Here is a 13248-nt window from a genome sequence, read left to right on the forward strand (position 1 = left end):
GTGTGGTATGGTTGATATAAATATGAAGATCCTCAAACTTGAAGTATAATCAATGAAATCACCTCAAACTGTGTATCAAACTTTGAAAAGTTGTCCATCAACAAACTTCCAGAAAGAAAAAGGAGAATTAGCTCCACTTAATTCTGGAATTAGTTTTTCTATTGCAGATTTGTTATTTTTGCATTATATTTTCCTACTGGTTATTTTATTAATATAGATAAATTATTAATTTGGCTTTATTATTTTGAAGCAATTTCATCATCTTACAAAACTTTTATACTTTCTAATTCCTTTTTTAGGAGATTGTCTTGCATGTTTTAGTATTAAGACATCCTTTGAACATGATGGCAAATTTGTCTATTTTTCTTCCAATCTTTTTAAATTCAATGCCCCAAATCACCAGAAATTATAGTGTAAAATACCAATCTTTGGTTCTAGCTCCGAAGTGTAAATAAAATGATATCAGTAAATATACTCAATACTTCTTGCACTTGATAACTTTTTAAGGAATCACCTTAAGATAAACTATCCCTATTTTAATATGTAAATCTTCTTAAAATTAAGAATGAGCCTGGGCGCAGTGGCTCACACTTGTAATCACAATGTTTGGGAGGCCAAGGTGGGAGGATCACTTGAGGCTAGGAGTTCACAGACTAACCTGGGCAACATAGCAAGACCCCATCTTTACAAAAACATTAAACAATTAACTGGGCAAGGTGGCCTACACCTATAGTCCTAGCTACTCAGAAGGCTGGGGTAGGAGAAGCACTTGAGCCTGGGAGTTTGAGGCTGCAGTGAGTTATGATTGGGCCACTGCAGTCTAGCTTGGGTGATGGAGCAAGAAACTGTTTCTTAAAAAAATAAGTAAGAATGACTTATGAATGTTAACAGTGCCTTTCAACAGTTATTGTAATGGTATACTATTTTTCCTTTGACCAAAGACAATAGTGAATTATAGCTACGTAAACTTATAAAATCAATAATGGGAGAGAAAGGAGTCTGTATAGGGCAGAAGAGCTCCACAAAAGAGTGCTATCTTCCACCTGGAAAATCATAGTGATTATATAGGAAGGCCTTCTCTGAATGATTAATTGGATGCAATTTCTTGAACAGCAATTGAATTCCTCGGTTCATATGTATCATAAGGTTAACTGCAAAATGGGCGGAAATGTTGGTGATTCATGGAATAAGTCCCAAAATGTGCTTGCCTAATCAAAGAATAATCAGAAGTAGACAAAGAAGTGACAAAATCCAATGGGCAAATAAGATACATTTGTTGGAGCACTAAGTAAGCATAAAGGTAACTTTCTACAACCGTTAGAACACTGATGTCACTACCACCACCATCCCCCTTCACACAGGGACCACCCAGCAACATGGCTTTTAAAAAAGACTCATGAGAGAATTCATGTTCATCATGAATTACTTCAACTGGAATGAAAAGGAAAATTATCGACTTTATGATTGGAAATTAACTGCAACATTAGCTAATTTGCCTGGACATGCTCCCAGCTACCCCGATTATTTCTCAAGTGGAGTAGAGGGAGACAAAAATAAAGGGAAAAAATCATGAATGCTTTGTACAATAAAAGTTGTGTTGACATGTGGAACTCAGCGAGGATGTGTACATGACACCAGAAAGTATCCAGACTGCCAATATATGCCATTTATCTACCATTGTAACTATACAATGAGCAGGAATTATGATAATGAAATTAATTTCTGGAACATTGTGTCGACTCTTGAGGCAGGAATTGGATTGTAACCAGAAAAAAAGGCTCTTTAAGAATATGATGTGGCTTGAGAGTTGAATTAGTCTCCTAGAAAGAAACTTTGTCAAACTATTAGGGCGCTTTTAGCCACCCAATTATTTTCATGCCCAAGAAAAGCCACTATAAACCAGACAAGGTAATTTTCACTGCCACTTGGCCAAAGCCTCATATAATTTGCTGCAACTGCCTAAGCCTTCATTTCCTCCTAATAATGGGGCCTTAATCCTGCCCTTTGCAGGGACAGTGGAAGTTATTTACGATCCCTAAAGCACCACTTCAAAGAAGATTCTAGAGAAATAAAAAACATCGAAAAAGCACTTGCACACCACTTACCAGACCATGCGGGACTTCTTTACCAAACTGCACAAGATTCTGCAGCTTTGGGATAAGAGGATTTTTCAATCCAATTTCTGTTCAACTTTGTCAGAAACGTACTTTTCTATTTATGCACATATTTAAACCGTCTAACATCATGCATCTGAAAAATGACAAAAACGTGGACAAACTTGGGAGGTAAATGAAGAATAATAGCATGGGTGTAACTTGGGAATCCCAATGCTAATAACGAATAAGATATTGCCAGAAAATGCACGAGGAAATGATTGAAATCTCAGTCCACAAACTCAAGTATTTTTTAAAAAAATACATTACTTTTGTTATTTACTTTAAATAAAGTTAATATGACTCTGACAACATATACCATTTTCCAAGGACATCTTTTCTTAGATACTGTTGTGGCTTACTCTATGAAAGGTCAGGCTCCAGGAAGCCAATATGGAGCCCATATATGGGAAAATGGATGAAATTTCCAGTTCACCATGCTTTCTGCTGACATTCATATTTTTTATTTTTTCAACAAATCATTTTAGAATCCATTAGCATATAGCATAGAACTTTAGATTGCAAATTTTCCTAGACAGTGAATCTAACTTCTGGCACCAAATAACTGGTTAACTTTAGGAGAGTCACTCAATTTCTCTTTTCTCAGTTTTGGTTTGGATGTCCCAAACGGCACATCATGAAACTCTATAAACAGCTGTTGTGGTACACTCGTGTCTTGTCAAGTGGAACGCAGACTGGATCTCCTGGGATAGCTAGAAAAAAGCTCCCTGAAGATGCTAAGTTAGAGATGGACGCTGCATAAGGAGACAGATGAAAGGCAAACCATCTCAGACAGAGAGGAGAGAACATGACACAGCCTGAATGAAAAACAGGGATGCAAATAGGATGAGATTGAAAGGGCCCCAGGGCGAGTGTGAGGAAGCAGGCAGGGGATAGAAGTGAGAAGAAGTTTTAAAATGGGGGTGATTTTGACCTGATTTAAATTAAGCGATAACATACGCCAGACATAGTGGCTCACACCTGTAATCCCAGTACTTCAGGAGGCTGAGGTGGGAGGATCACTTGAGGCCAAGAGTTCAAGACCACCCAAGGCAACACAGTGAGATCCCATCACCATAAAAAATAAAAATACATTAGTGGACGTGGGAGTGTGTGCCTGTGGTCCCAGCTACTCAGGAGGCTGAGTCAGGAGGATGGTTTGAGTCCAGATGTTCGAGGCTACAGTGAGCTATGATTGCGCTACTGTACTCCAGCGTGGGTGACAGAGCAAGATCCTGTCTCTTAAAAACAAACAAAAAACCAGTCATGTGTATTACATAGAAAAGATTGAAGGAAGGCCAGCATGGAAGAAGATAAGAAGCTACAGTACACAAGATAGAGAGTGGTTTGTCCAGGGCAGAAGCAGTGAAGATGACAAAAGTGAACGGAAATGCATTGGACAGGGCAACAAGATAGGGCCACTTTCCAGGTGATTGGAGAGTGGCCAGTGTTGGCCTGAGGGGGGGAATCCAGAATGACTCCTAGATTTTCATCATTGTTACTGAGCAGGTGGCAACATTGGGAATACCAGGGGAAACATTTCTTTTGGAGGACAGGGAGCTGTTAAGAAAACAAGTGTTCCATTGACAAAGCATCTTCATTGTCTATGCCCACAATGTAACCTTGGAGCTTGGTGTGCTCTTCTGAGAACTAGAACTCTGGAGAGCCTGGGGGTTCTGGGATTCCCTCTCTTTAGAGGATCTCATAGTGGTTCTTCATTTCAGCCTTGTCAAGGAGTAAGGTCAGGTTTGCTAGACCTCACAGGTTAAGACCCACAGACCTCTCCCTATGTGAACAGGAGGCAGCTTCTTTCTTCTTCATACTTTGCTGAATTGTTTCTGTCTCCTTCCTCTACCTTACATGGCTCAAAGGGATTTTTGCAAAACAAAATCCAGGAAGTATTAGAGTAAATTTCTGCATTGGGCCCTGCTTCTTATCTCCTCCTAGCTACGGAGAAACTGTTTGACACCACTGTTACCTCTTGACTTGGGAGAAAGGAAATAAGAAACATGACTTATTTTTGAAAGGCCCATATATGCATAGCAACCCACAAATGCTAAAGGAGCTGAGAAACCAAAGAAGGAGGCAGACTAATCTAGTGCGTTGGTATTGGGTCATTTACAAAGGGAACTTACAGACAGAAGCACGGTCTTGGGTAGCTGTAAGACAGGTAGATTTCTGCACTCAGGGCTTATCTACTCTAGGGAGAGGGTTTACATGCTCCAGCAAGACAATGAAAGGCAACCTTCCAGAACAGGTAAGAATGCTATATGCATCATTGTCTATAATTTATGCAATAACATCAGTGTTACTCTGATCCATGTTCTTACCCTAGGGACAGTAAATAAAGTAGGAATCAGGAGGCATTCATGGGACTGGCGCTCATCAGAGGTTAACATGGTAGATTAGCATCCAAGATGGAGTCGCTTTTGTCTCCTCAATGGCAAAAGTAAACCTAGATTAATATCCAAAATATTCAGCTCTGTTGAATATGAAAAGAAAGCATCTTTCATCTCCTGAACCCCTTTCTCTTAAATAATACCCTTTAGGGGATTTTACTCACAATTCGCCATCAGCTTTGGGCCTATGACACTTTATTTTCCCACTGAGGGCCCCTTAAAATATTTATTCATTCAATAATTCCAAGCTTACTATTGACTACCCACTCAATAGTAAGCTTGAATGTATTGGGATACTGTCTATAATCCCTGCATCCTGTGCTAAAGCCTTTATATATCCTCACATTTAATCTTCAACACCACCCTCATCTCCAGCCTTCACCTGTAATTAAAGAAACTCGGGAATTTAAATCAGCCATTCAAAATTATTAAATCAGATGTTCATAATTAAAATTATTGGGTTAGGCAGTGTACTTCCAGCACCACCCCCATTCTTACAATTTAGAGAAAGAGGTAGAAAATATTCACATAGTGAGTGGCATATGGGAAAGATACTTGGCATGAGTAGAGCATATAATCAAAGGATTTGTGCCTGTGTGAGATGTCAGGAGGGCTTCCTGGAGGAAGTGACATGTATTTTGCTAGTGGACATCTTGACGATAAAGAGCTATTGACACACAAATATGAACAAGGAAAACAATGGGATTTAAAGGAACTTGACGTTTACTCCACTTTTGTAGTCACCCCTAAATAATTCAAATAATTATAATATCATCAGGTGGCAGTCTAATTAAGTAGAATTGTGGCTTTATTAGTAGGGCATGTGCCTTTGAACAGCTGGTTTAAATTTCCTGAGTTCCTTTACTTAGAGGTGGAGGGTGGAGATGAAGGTGAAGTTAGAAGATTAAATGGGATGATATAGAAAGATTTTTAGCACAGGGCACAGGGATTATAGATACACAGTAAGTGGTAGTTCTCTTTCATCCTCCCCCACTTTGTAAACCTAGTTTTTTTTTTGGGACTGATTCTCACTGTCGCCCAGGCCAGAGTGCAGTGGTGTGATCTCTGCGCACTGAAACCTCCACCTCCTGAGTTCAAGCGATTCTCCTGCCTCAGCCTCCTGAGTAGTGGGATTACAGGCACCTGCCACTATGCCCAGCTAATTTTCATATTTTTAGTAGAGATGGGGTTTCACTGTGTTGGTCAGGCTGGTCTCAAACTCCTGGCCACAGGTGATCCACCCACCTTGGCCTCCCAAAATGCTGGGATTACAGGCATGAGCCACCGCGCCCGACCAACCTAGTTCTTCTTTACTCACTTGTGATCAACACGTACTAAACTCCTGCAAGACATTAATTTCCATGAAGGCAAGTTCTGTGTTTTCATTTTAGATTCATCAGCAGGGAGTTGTTGCTGGATTACGCACATCTGTTCAATAAATGTACTTGCATGCTTGGTTATTTATTTGCTTTAATAGACCAGGGGCAATTACCACAACTGACCATGATGTGAAAAAACACATTTAACAAAAGAGTATAACACTAATTCTTATTTCTAAGACAAAGAAGATAGCAACAAATGGAAAGCTGACACCCGAAAAATGCCCAGGGTTTGACAAAACCTGTGGAAGTATGGTGACACACACCTAAATTGCCATATTTGTGTTTTTTGAAATCTCGGACGTATTTTTTTTTGAGCTTGATTTAAACTGCTTCTTGACAGAGTTACTACTTCTATGATGTAATATGAGTCAGGCAGAATGACATTTCTGGGACTACTTTGTTTTCCACATTTAATTGATTTTTTTTTTTTTTTTTTTTTGTTAGAGACTGAGTCTTGCTCTGTCGCCCAGGCTGGAGGGCAGTGGCGTGATCTCGACTCACTGCAACCTCCGCCTCCCAGGTTCTAGCAAGTCTCCTGCCTCAGCCTCCAGAATTGATTTTTTTTTTTAATTTTAATTTCAATTTTTTTCTGAGACAGAGTCTCACTCTGTCACCCAGGCTGGAGTGCAATGGTGCAGTCTCAGCTCATTGCAATCTCCACCTCCCGGTTTCAAGCAGTTCTCCTGCCTCAGCCTCCTGAGTAGCTGGGATTACAGGCATGTGCCACCACACCTAGCTAATTTTGTATTTTTAGTAGAGACAGGGTTTCACCATGTTGGCTAGGCTGGTCTTGAACTCCTGATCTCAGGTGATCTGCCAACCTCGGCCTCCCAAAGTGCTGGGATTACAGGCATAAGCCACTGCACCCGGCCACATTTAATTGATTTTTAAACATTCTCAGAAAACAAGACTATTTTGAAATATCTCTATAAATGCTGTTGGTTACATTACGCTGTGTCCACTTCAGTGTTTGGTTGAACTTATTTCTAGCCTTCCAAATCAGGTCCAATAAAAACATATTGGAGGAGAGAAACGGAATATCCCAACCAATGTTTACCATCCAGATCACTTTCAAAGAACAGCTCACTCTAGGTAAATGTAAGACAAAACATTGTGCAGCCCCGACTGTTAAAATGATGGAAAACAAATCTCAAGGCATGAAAGGTGGCAGCTGAGAGGATGTCTTTCACCAGATATGTGTAACTTTATAAGTTTTGTGTAAAGTATATTTGCTTATTTTCATAGATAAGTGTTTTTAACTAGATTTTTATCCTTGTAGATTAGTCAAATGTTTCCTAAAATCGAACTGAAGCTTTCAGCGTAGTGATCTGAGGCTCTTTTATGTGATTTTTCCTTGTAAGAAGATGGAGTAGAATTTGTCAGCATTCTCCATATACTGCCCCCCAAAATGAATGTGAAATCTCCACTCCTTTGGTCAAATACAGTTTAGGGATTCCATTTTGTATCTTTTCTTTAAAATGTTGGGGCTGGGCATGGTGGCTCATGCCTGTAATCCCAGTGCGTTGAGAGACCAAAGCGGGAGCATGACTTAAGGCCAGGAGTTTGAGTCCAGCCTAGGCAACATAGCAAGACCCCATCTCTCTAAAAAAAATAAAAAAAAAATTAGCCAGGCATGGGGGTGCACACCTGTACTCCTAGCTACTTGGGAGGCACAGGTGGGAAGATCCTTTAAGCCCAGGAGTTGGAAGCCGCAGTGAGCCATGATAACCACTGCACTCCAGCCTGGCAGACAGAGGGAGACTCTGTCTCAAAAAAATAATAAATTGAGGCCAGGCACAGTGGCTCACACCTGTAATCCCAGCATTTTGGGAGGCTGAGGTGGGCAGATCACAAGGTCAGGAGTTCGAGACCATCCTGGCTAACACGGTGAAACCCCCTCTCTACTAAAAATACAAAAAATTAGCCAGGCATGGTGGAACGTGCCTGTAATCCCCATCTACTCGGGAGGCTGAGCAGAGAGACTCTGTCTCAAAATAATAATAATAATAATAATAATAATATAAAGTAAAATGTGGAGGTTAAAACAAGGCAGACTATTTGAATGACATCTAGCCAATTCATAGTCATGTGAGAATGGATGTCCAGCCCTCTGGATCTACCATTCCCAAGCTCCTGCAAGCCTTGTTTCATATTATTGCTCTGCCCAGTTATCTCCACAGGGAGTGTGAGCTTCCCAGGAAGTACACTAAGTAATTCATTTGGATGTGGGAAAATAAAAAGTTCTTTTTAAAGAACATTTTAGCTGGGTGCGGTGGCTCACACCTGTAATCCCAGCACTTTGGTCCAGACCATCCTGGCCAACACGGTGAAACCATCTCAACTAAAAATACAAAAAATTAGCATGGTGGCAGGCGCCTGTAGTCCCAGCTACTCGGGAGGCTGAGACAGGAGAATTGCTTGAACCCGGGAGGCCAAAGTTGCAGTGAACTGAGATCGCACCACAGCACTCTAGCCTGGGCAACAGGGCAAAACTCCATCTCAAAAAAGAAAAAAAGAAGACATTTTAAAATTAAGGAATAATTTTGTATTTATAGAAATGCACTCATATTTAGTGTACAGTTTGATAAGTTTTGACAAAAGTGTACACTTGTGTTACCCACACACCTCCCAAAGCACTGATTATTTCCGTCATTCTAGAGACCTCCTTTTTGCCCATTTCCAGCCAAATAAACCCTTCCCCAGGCAGCCACTTTCTAACTTGTATTGCCCTAGAGTTGTTTGGTCTGGATTCAAACCTCAAATAAGGGGTATCATAGCCTCAGTGCTCTGTGTATCTTGCAGTTAATTTTTTTCACACAGCACAAATCTTTTGAGATCCATCCGTCACTGTTGTCGGAGATACCAAATGTCGCTCCTCCTGTTGCTGGATAGTATTCCACAGTACGTCACAACTTGATAATACATCTGTTATTGCCATACTTAAGTCTACCATTTTGTTTGGTTTCAGTTTGTTCTATCTGCTATTTGTTCCCGTGTTATCTCTCTTCTCACTTGTCATAGATGAATTGAAGTTTTATTGTTTGTTTGTTTTAAAATTTACTTTATGTCCCCTTTCGACTTTTTAAAAATTTTGAAATAATTATAGATTCATGGGAAGTTGCAAAAGTAGTAAATGGATACCCTGTAACAGTAACCTCGCCCCTCCCAATGAGAACATCTTTATGTAACTAGAGTATGATATCAAATCCACAAGGTCACCATTGGTACAATCCATAGATCTTATCTGGATCTTACCAGTTTTATATGCACTTTGTGTGTGCACACGTGTGTGTGTGTAGTCTTGTGCAACTTTATCACATGTGTACGTTCATGTAACCCATCACATTCAATAGAGAAACTGCTCCATTACCACAAAGATCCTCCATGATACCTGATTACAATTAGACGTGTCTCCTTTTCCCTAGATCCCCAAGCCCTGGCCATCACTACTGTGTCCTACATCTCAATAATTTTGCCCTTTCAAGAATGTTATGTAAATTAAGTCATTCAGTAGGTAACCTTTTGGGATTAGCTTTTTAAATTCAGAACAATTTCCTTACTATTCATTCAAATTTTTGTGTTATTACTAGCCAATTTTTTTTTAATTTTTGAGTGATATTCTATTGTATGGATGTACCACAATTGTTTAAACTATTCACTCTTTGAAGGTCTTTGGACAGTTTTTAGCTTTTGGCTAATATACAACTTATATATGGACATAAGTTTTATTTCTCTGCAATAAGTGCCTAGGAATAAAATTGTTGGGTTTCATGGAAAGCATATGTTTAGTTAATTTTTTTAAAAAACTGCTAAACTATTTTCCAAAGTAGCTGAGCCATTTTACATTCCTACCAGCAATGTATAAGAAATTAGATTTTTCATAGCTTTACCAGCATTTGGTAATGTAACTTAAAAATTTTTTTTTAGCTGCTCCAATAGTTGTGATACCTCATTGTGGTCTTAATTTGCATTTATCTAATGGCTAATTATGTTGAAAATATTTTCATGTGCTGAATTTCCATTTAAATATCCTCTTTGGTAAAATGTCTGCTCATTTCACCTATTTTCTAATTGGACCTTTTAAATATCATCTTACTGTTGCATTTTGAGACTTCTTTATATATTTTAAGTATAAGTTATTTGTCAGATATGCGGTTAGCAAATATTTTATTCTGTAGTTTGTAGTCTTTTTATTCTCATAACACAGTATGTTCTAGAACTAAAGTTTTATTTTTGATTACATGTAGTTAATTGATTTAATTTATGCCTCGTGGTTTTGGTGTCATATTTAAGAACTCTTTACCAAACCTTAGGTCCCAAATATTTTCTCCTGTGTTTTCTTCTAAAGGTTTGATATTTTTAATGCTTTACATTTAAATCTATAATCTATTTTGAGTTAATTTTTGTACAAGGTGGGAAGCTTAGATCCAGGCTTCCTTCCTCTGGCCCCCGTGGATGTCCAGTTATTCCAGTACCATTTTTGGAAAACATTGTCCTCCTTCCACATAATTGCTTTTGCACATTTGACAAAGTCAGTTGATTGATCATATCTGTGTCAGTCTGTTTATGGATTCTCTATCTACTTCATTGCTTTACGGGTCTATCAGTTCCCCAGTACTACATTGTTTTGATTAATGTAACTGTATACTAAGTTTTGATATCTGGTCAATTAATTCCTCTCACTTTCTTCTTTTTCCAAAATTGTTATAGTTATTCTAATTAGTTATTCTAATTACTAATCTAATTATTCCAATAACTAATTCTAATTAGTTCTAATTTTTTTCAAATAAGCTTGCCTATATCTAAAAAACAGTTTTACTGGAAATATGATAGGAATTGTATTAAACCAGTATATAAGTTTGGAATAGAGTTGACATATTGTGTTGAGTTTTTTAATCCACGGATGTGTTATACCTCTTCAATTTTAAAAATAGAGACAGGGTCTCACTCTGTTGGCCAGGCTGGTCTCAAACACCTACTTTCAAGCAATTATCCAATCTTGAGCTTCCAAAGTGTTGGGATTACGGGCATGAGCTACTGTACCCACCTCCATTTTTTTGTATGTTCTTTTATTTCTCCCTCTATGTTTTGTAGTATTCAGCATACAAATTTTGTACATGTTTTGCTAGATTTATACTTAGACATTTTTTAATATTTTCAAAGAACAGTTTTGTGTTTTATTAATTTTCTCTATTTTTCTGTTTTCTATGTCACTGGTTTATACTCTAATACTTGTCATTTCTTTGTTTCTTCATGCTTTGGGTTTATTTTGCTCTTATTTTCTAGTTTCTAAAGATGGAAGCTTAGATTCATTTTTTAGAACATTTCTGTAATATAAGAATTCAATGCAATAAATTTCCCTTTCATTACTGTATTAGCTGCATCCTACAAATTTTTGTTATATTTTTATTTTTATTTAGTTCTGTTTCATTTCCTTCGAGACTTCTTTTTGACCTATGAATTAGTTTCTAGTTTATAGCTATTAAGAATAAAGATACTATAAACATTAATCTACATCCACATGCAAATAAAAATGAGTCTATACACAAACTTTACACCTTTCACAAACTTCTTGAATCTGTGGTTTTATATATGTTGCCAAATTTTGAAAATTTTTAGCTATTATATCTTTAAATGCTTTTCCAGTCCTATACACCCCTTTTCCTCTCCTGTAACTTTGACAATATTCATATTAGATTTTTTATTATTGTCCAACAGATCTTTGTGGTTCCATTCATATCTTTTTAGTCTATTTTATATTGTTCACACTTGTTAATTTTATTTTTTTAATTAAAAAAACCCACTGATTCTTTTGCTATATTCATTTGCTATTGAACCCATTCTGTTCGGATATTGTATTTTTCAGTTCCAAAAATTCCATTTGGTTCTTATTTATATCTTCACTTTCTTTGCTGAGAGTTTTTCTTTTTCTTTCCTTTATTTTAAGTGTGTTCCTCGTTGCTCCTTGAGGCATTTTTTAGACGGCTGCTTTAAAGTTTTTGACAGATATTTCCAACATACGTGTTTTCTCTGTGTTGGCATCTGTTGTTAATCTTTTCTCATTCAAGTTGAGGTTGTCCTGGTTCTTGGTATAATGAGTAATTTTCAAATGTATACAGGATATTTTACATAGTATGTTGTGAGACTTTGGATGATATTTAATTCTTTCTTTCTTTCTTTCTTTCTTTCTTTCTTTCTTTCTTTCCTTCTTTCCTTCTTTCCTTCCTTCTTTCTTTCTCTTTCCTGTTTAAGTGAAGTGTGCAGAGGCAGATTGGGGTAGATGTTTACCTCTGTTCACATCAATGTTGACAACAGCTTCCCACTGCCTCATTGGGCCAGCTGGGGGCAGAAACCCAGCTCTCCAAAGGGTGGCATCCGCACAGGAGGCAGGGGGGAAGTAACATGTCCCCTGGCACCACCTCTACCTGCTCATTCAGCCTTGCTGTTGCTCCTTCTGGGTGAGCTGTGAGTAGCACAACCTCCTCTCATTGTCTCATTCTGCTCCTTTGCTGCCAAGTGTGGGGAAAAGCTCCATTTCCCTCTTTCTTCGCCAACACCAGTGGAGGTGGATGGAAGCAAAGTGCTGACTCTCACAGCCTCACTGCTCATTTTACTTCATTATTGTTGCATTAAGGTAAAAGTTCAGCCCCTATTGGTCCCCCCAGTGACACCCTGTGGTGAGGGGAAGCAGAGAGCCACCCAGCTTTACCTTGTACCACCTTTCATGGCTTTATTCCACCTTGCATGGCTTTATTCTACCCTATTGCTGCTGCCAGGTGGGGACCAAAGCTCAGCTCTCCACTGGGCTGAGTCAACACCAAGGAAGGGTCAAGGGAGGAGTTACTTGTAGCACCTCATTGCTCCTGGGAGAGAGGAGAAGTTCAGTTCCTCCTTAGATTCCATTGACAACGTCACAATGCAGGAGATGATATCACCAAATTGGTGTTCTATTTCTCCTACACCAACCTTGTACCAGTCCCTTCACTCCAGGAATTAAGGTTTTCTTGGGGTTTTGACACTTATTTCCAGTCACCTGCTGGGGGTTCTAGATTACAGGTTTTCCCAGTGCACCATGTGGTACATATTGTGTCATTTCTAACTTCCTGAAGTTCCTAGCCTGGCTGATTTTTTTCCATCCACATTTCAATGTTCTTGTGTTTGTTTCCTGTAGTATGGCCAGGGTTTTTCAGTTATAACAGAGAGAAATAGCTTGCAATGAGTCTACCCCTACTTAGACAGAACTAGAAATCCCTCTATCCACTTTCCCATTAAGCCTTTCTTGTTATTTTGTAGTGGTTGCTCTAGAGAGTATAA

At 38.6% G+C, this 13248-nt stretch overlaps 1 long non-coding RNA gene across 1 annotated transcript in view; it reads right to left on the reverse strand.

Annotated features, from left to right (window-relative positions):
• The window catches only part of LOC129491274 (uncharacterized), a 41399-nt gene extending 28654 nt beyond the window's left edge, over positions 1–12745 (reverse strand). The window contains exons 1-3 of the long non-coding RNA XR_008660496.2: positions 12644–12745; positions 4484–4635; positions 2106–2250 (exon numbers count right to left, since the gene is read on the reverse strand). This is a non-coding gene — a long non-coding RNA (uncharacterized lncRNA). The remainder of the gene's footprint in view (positions 1–2105; positions 2251–4483; positions 4636–12643) is intronic.
• Positions 12746–13248: the final 503 nt, after the last annotated feature.

This window comes from Symphalangus syndactylus, chromosome 10 (genome assembly GCF_028878055.3).
Source record: "Symphalangus syndactylus isolate Jambi chromosome 10, NHGRI_mSymSyn1-v2.1_pri, whole genome shotgun sequence".
Lineage (NCBI taxonomy): Eukaryota > Metazoa > Chordata > Mammalia > Primates > Hylobatidae > Symphalangus > Symphalangus syndactylus.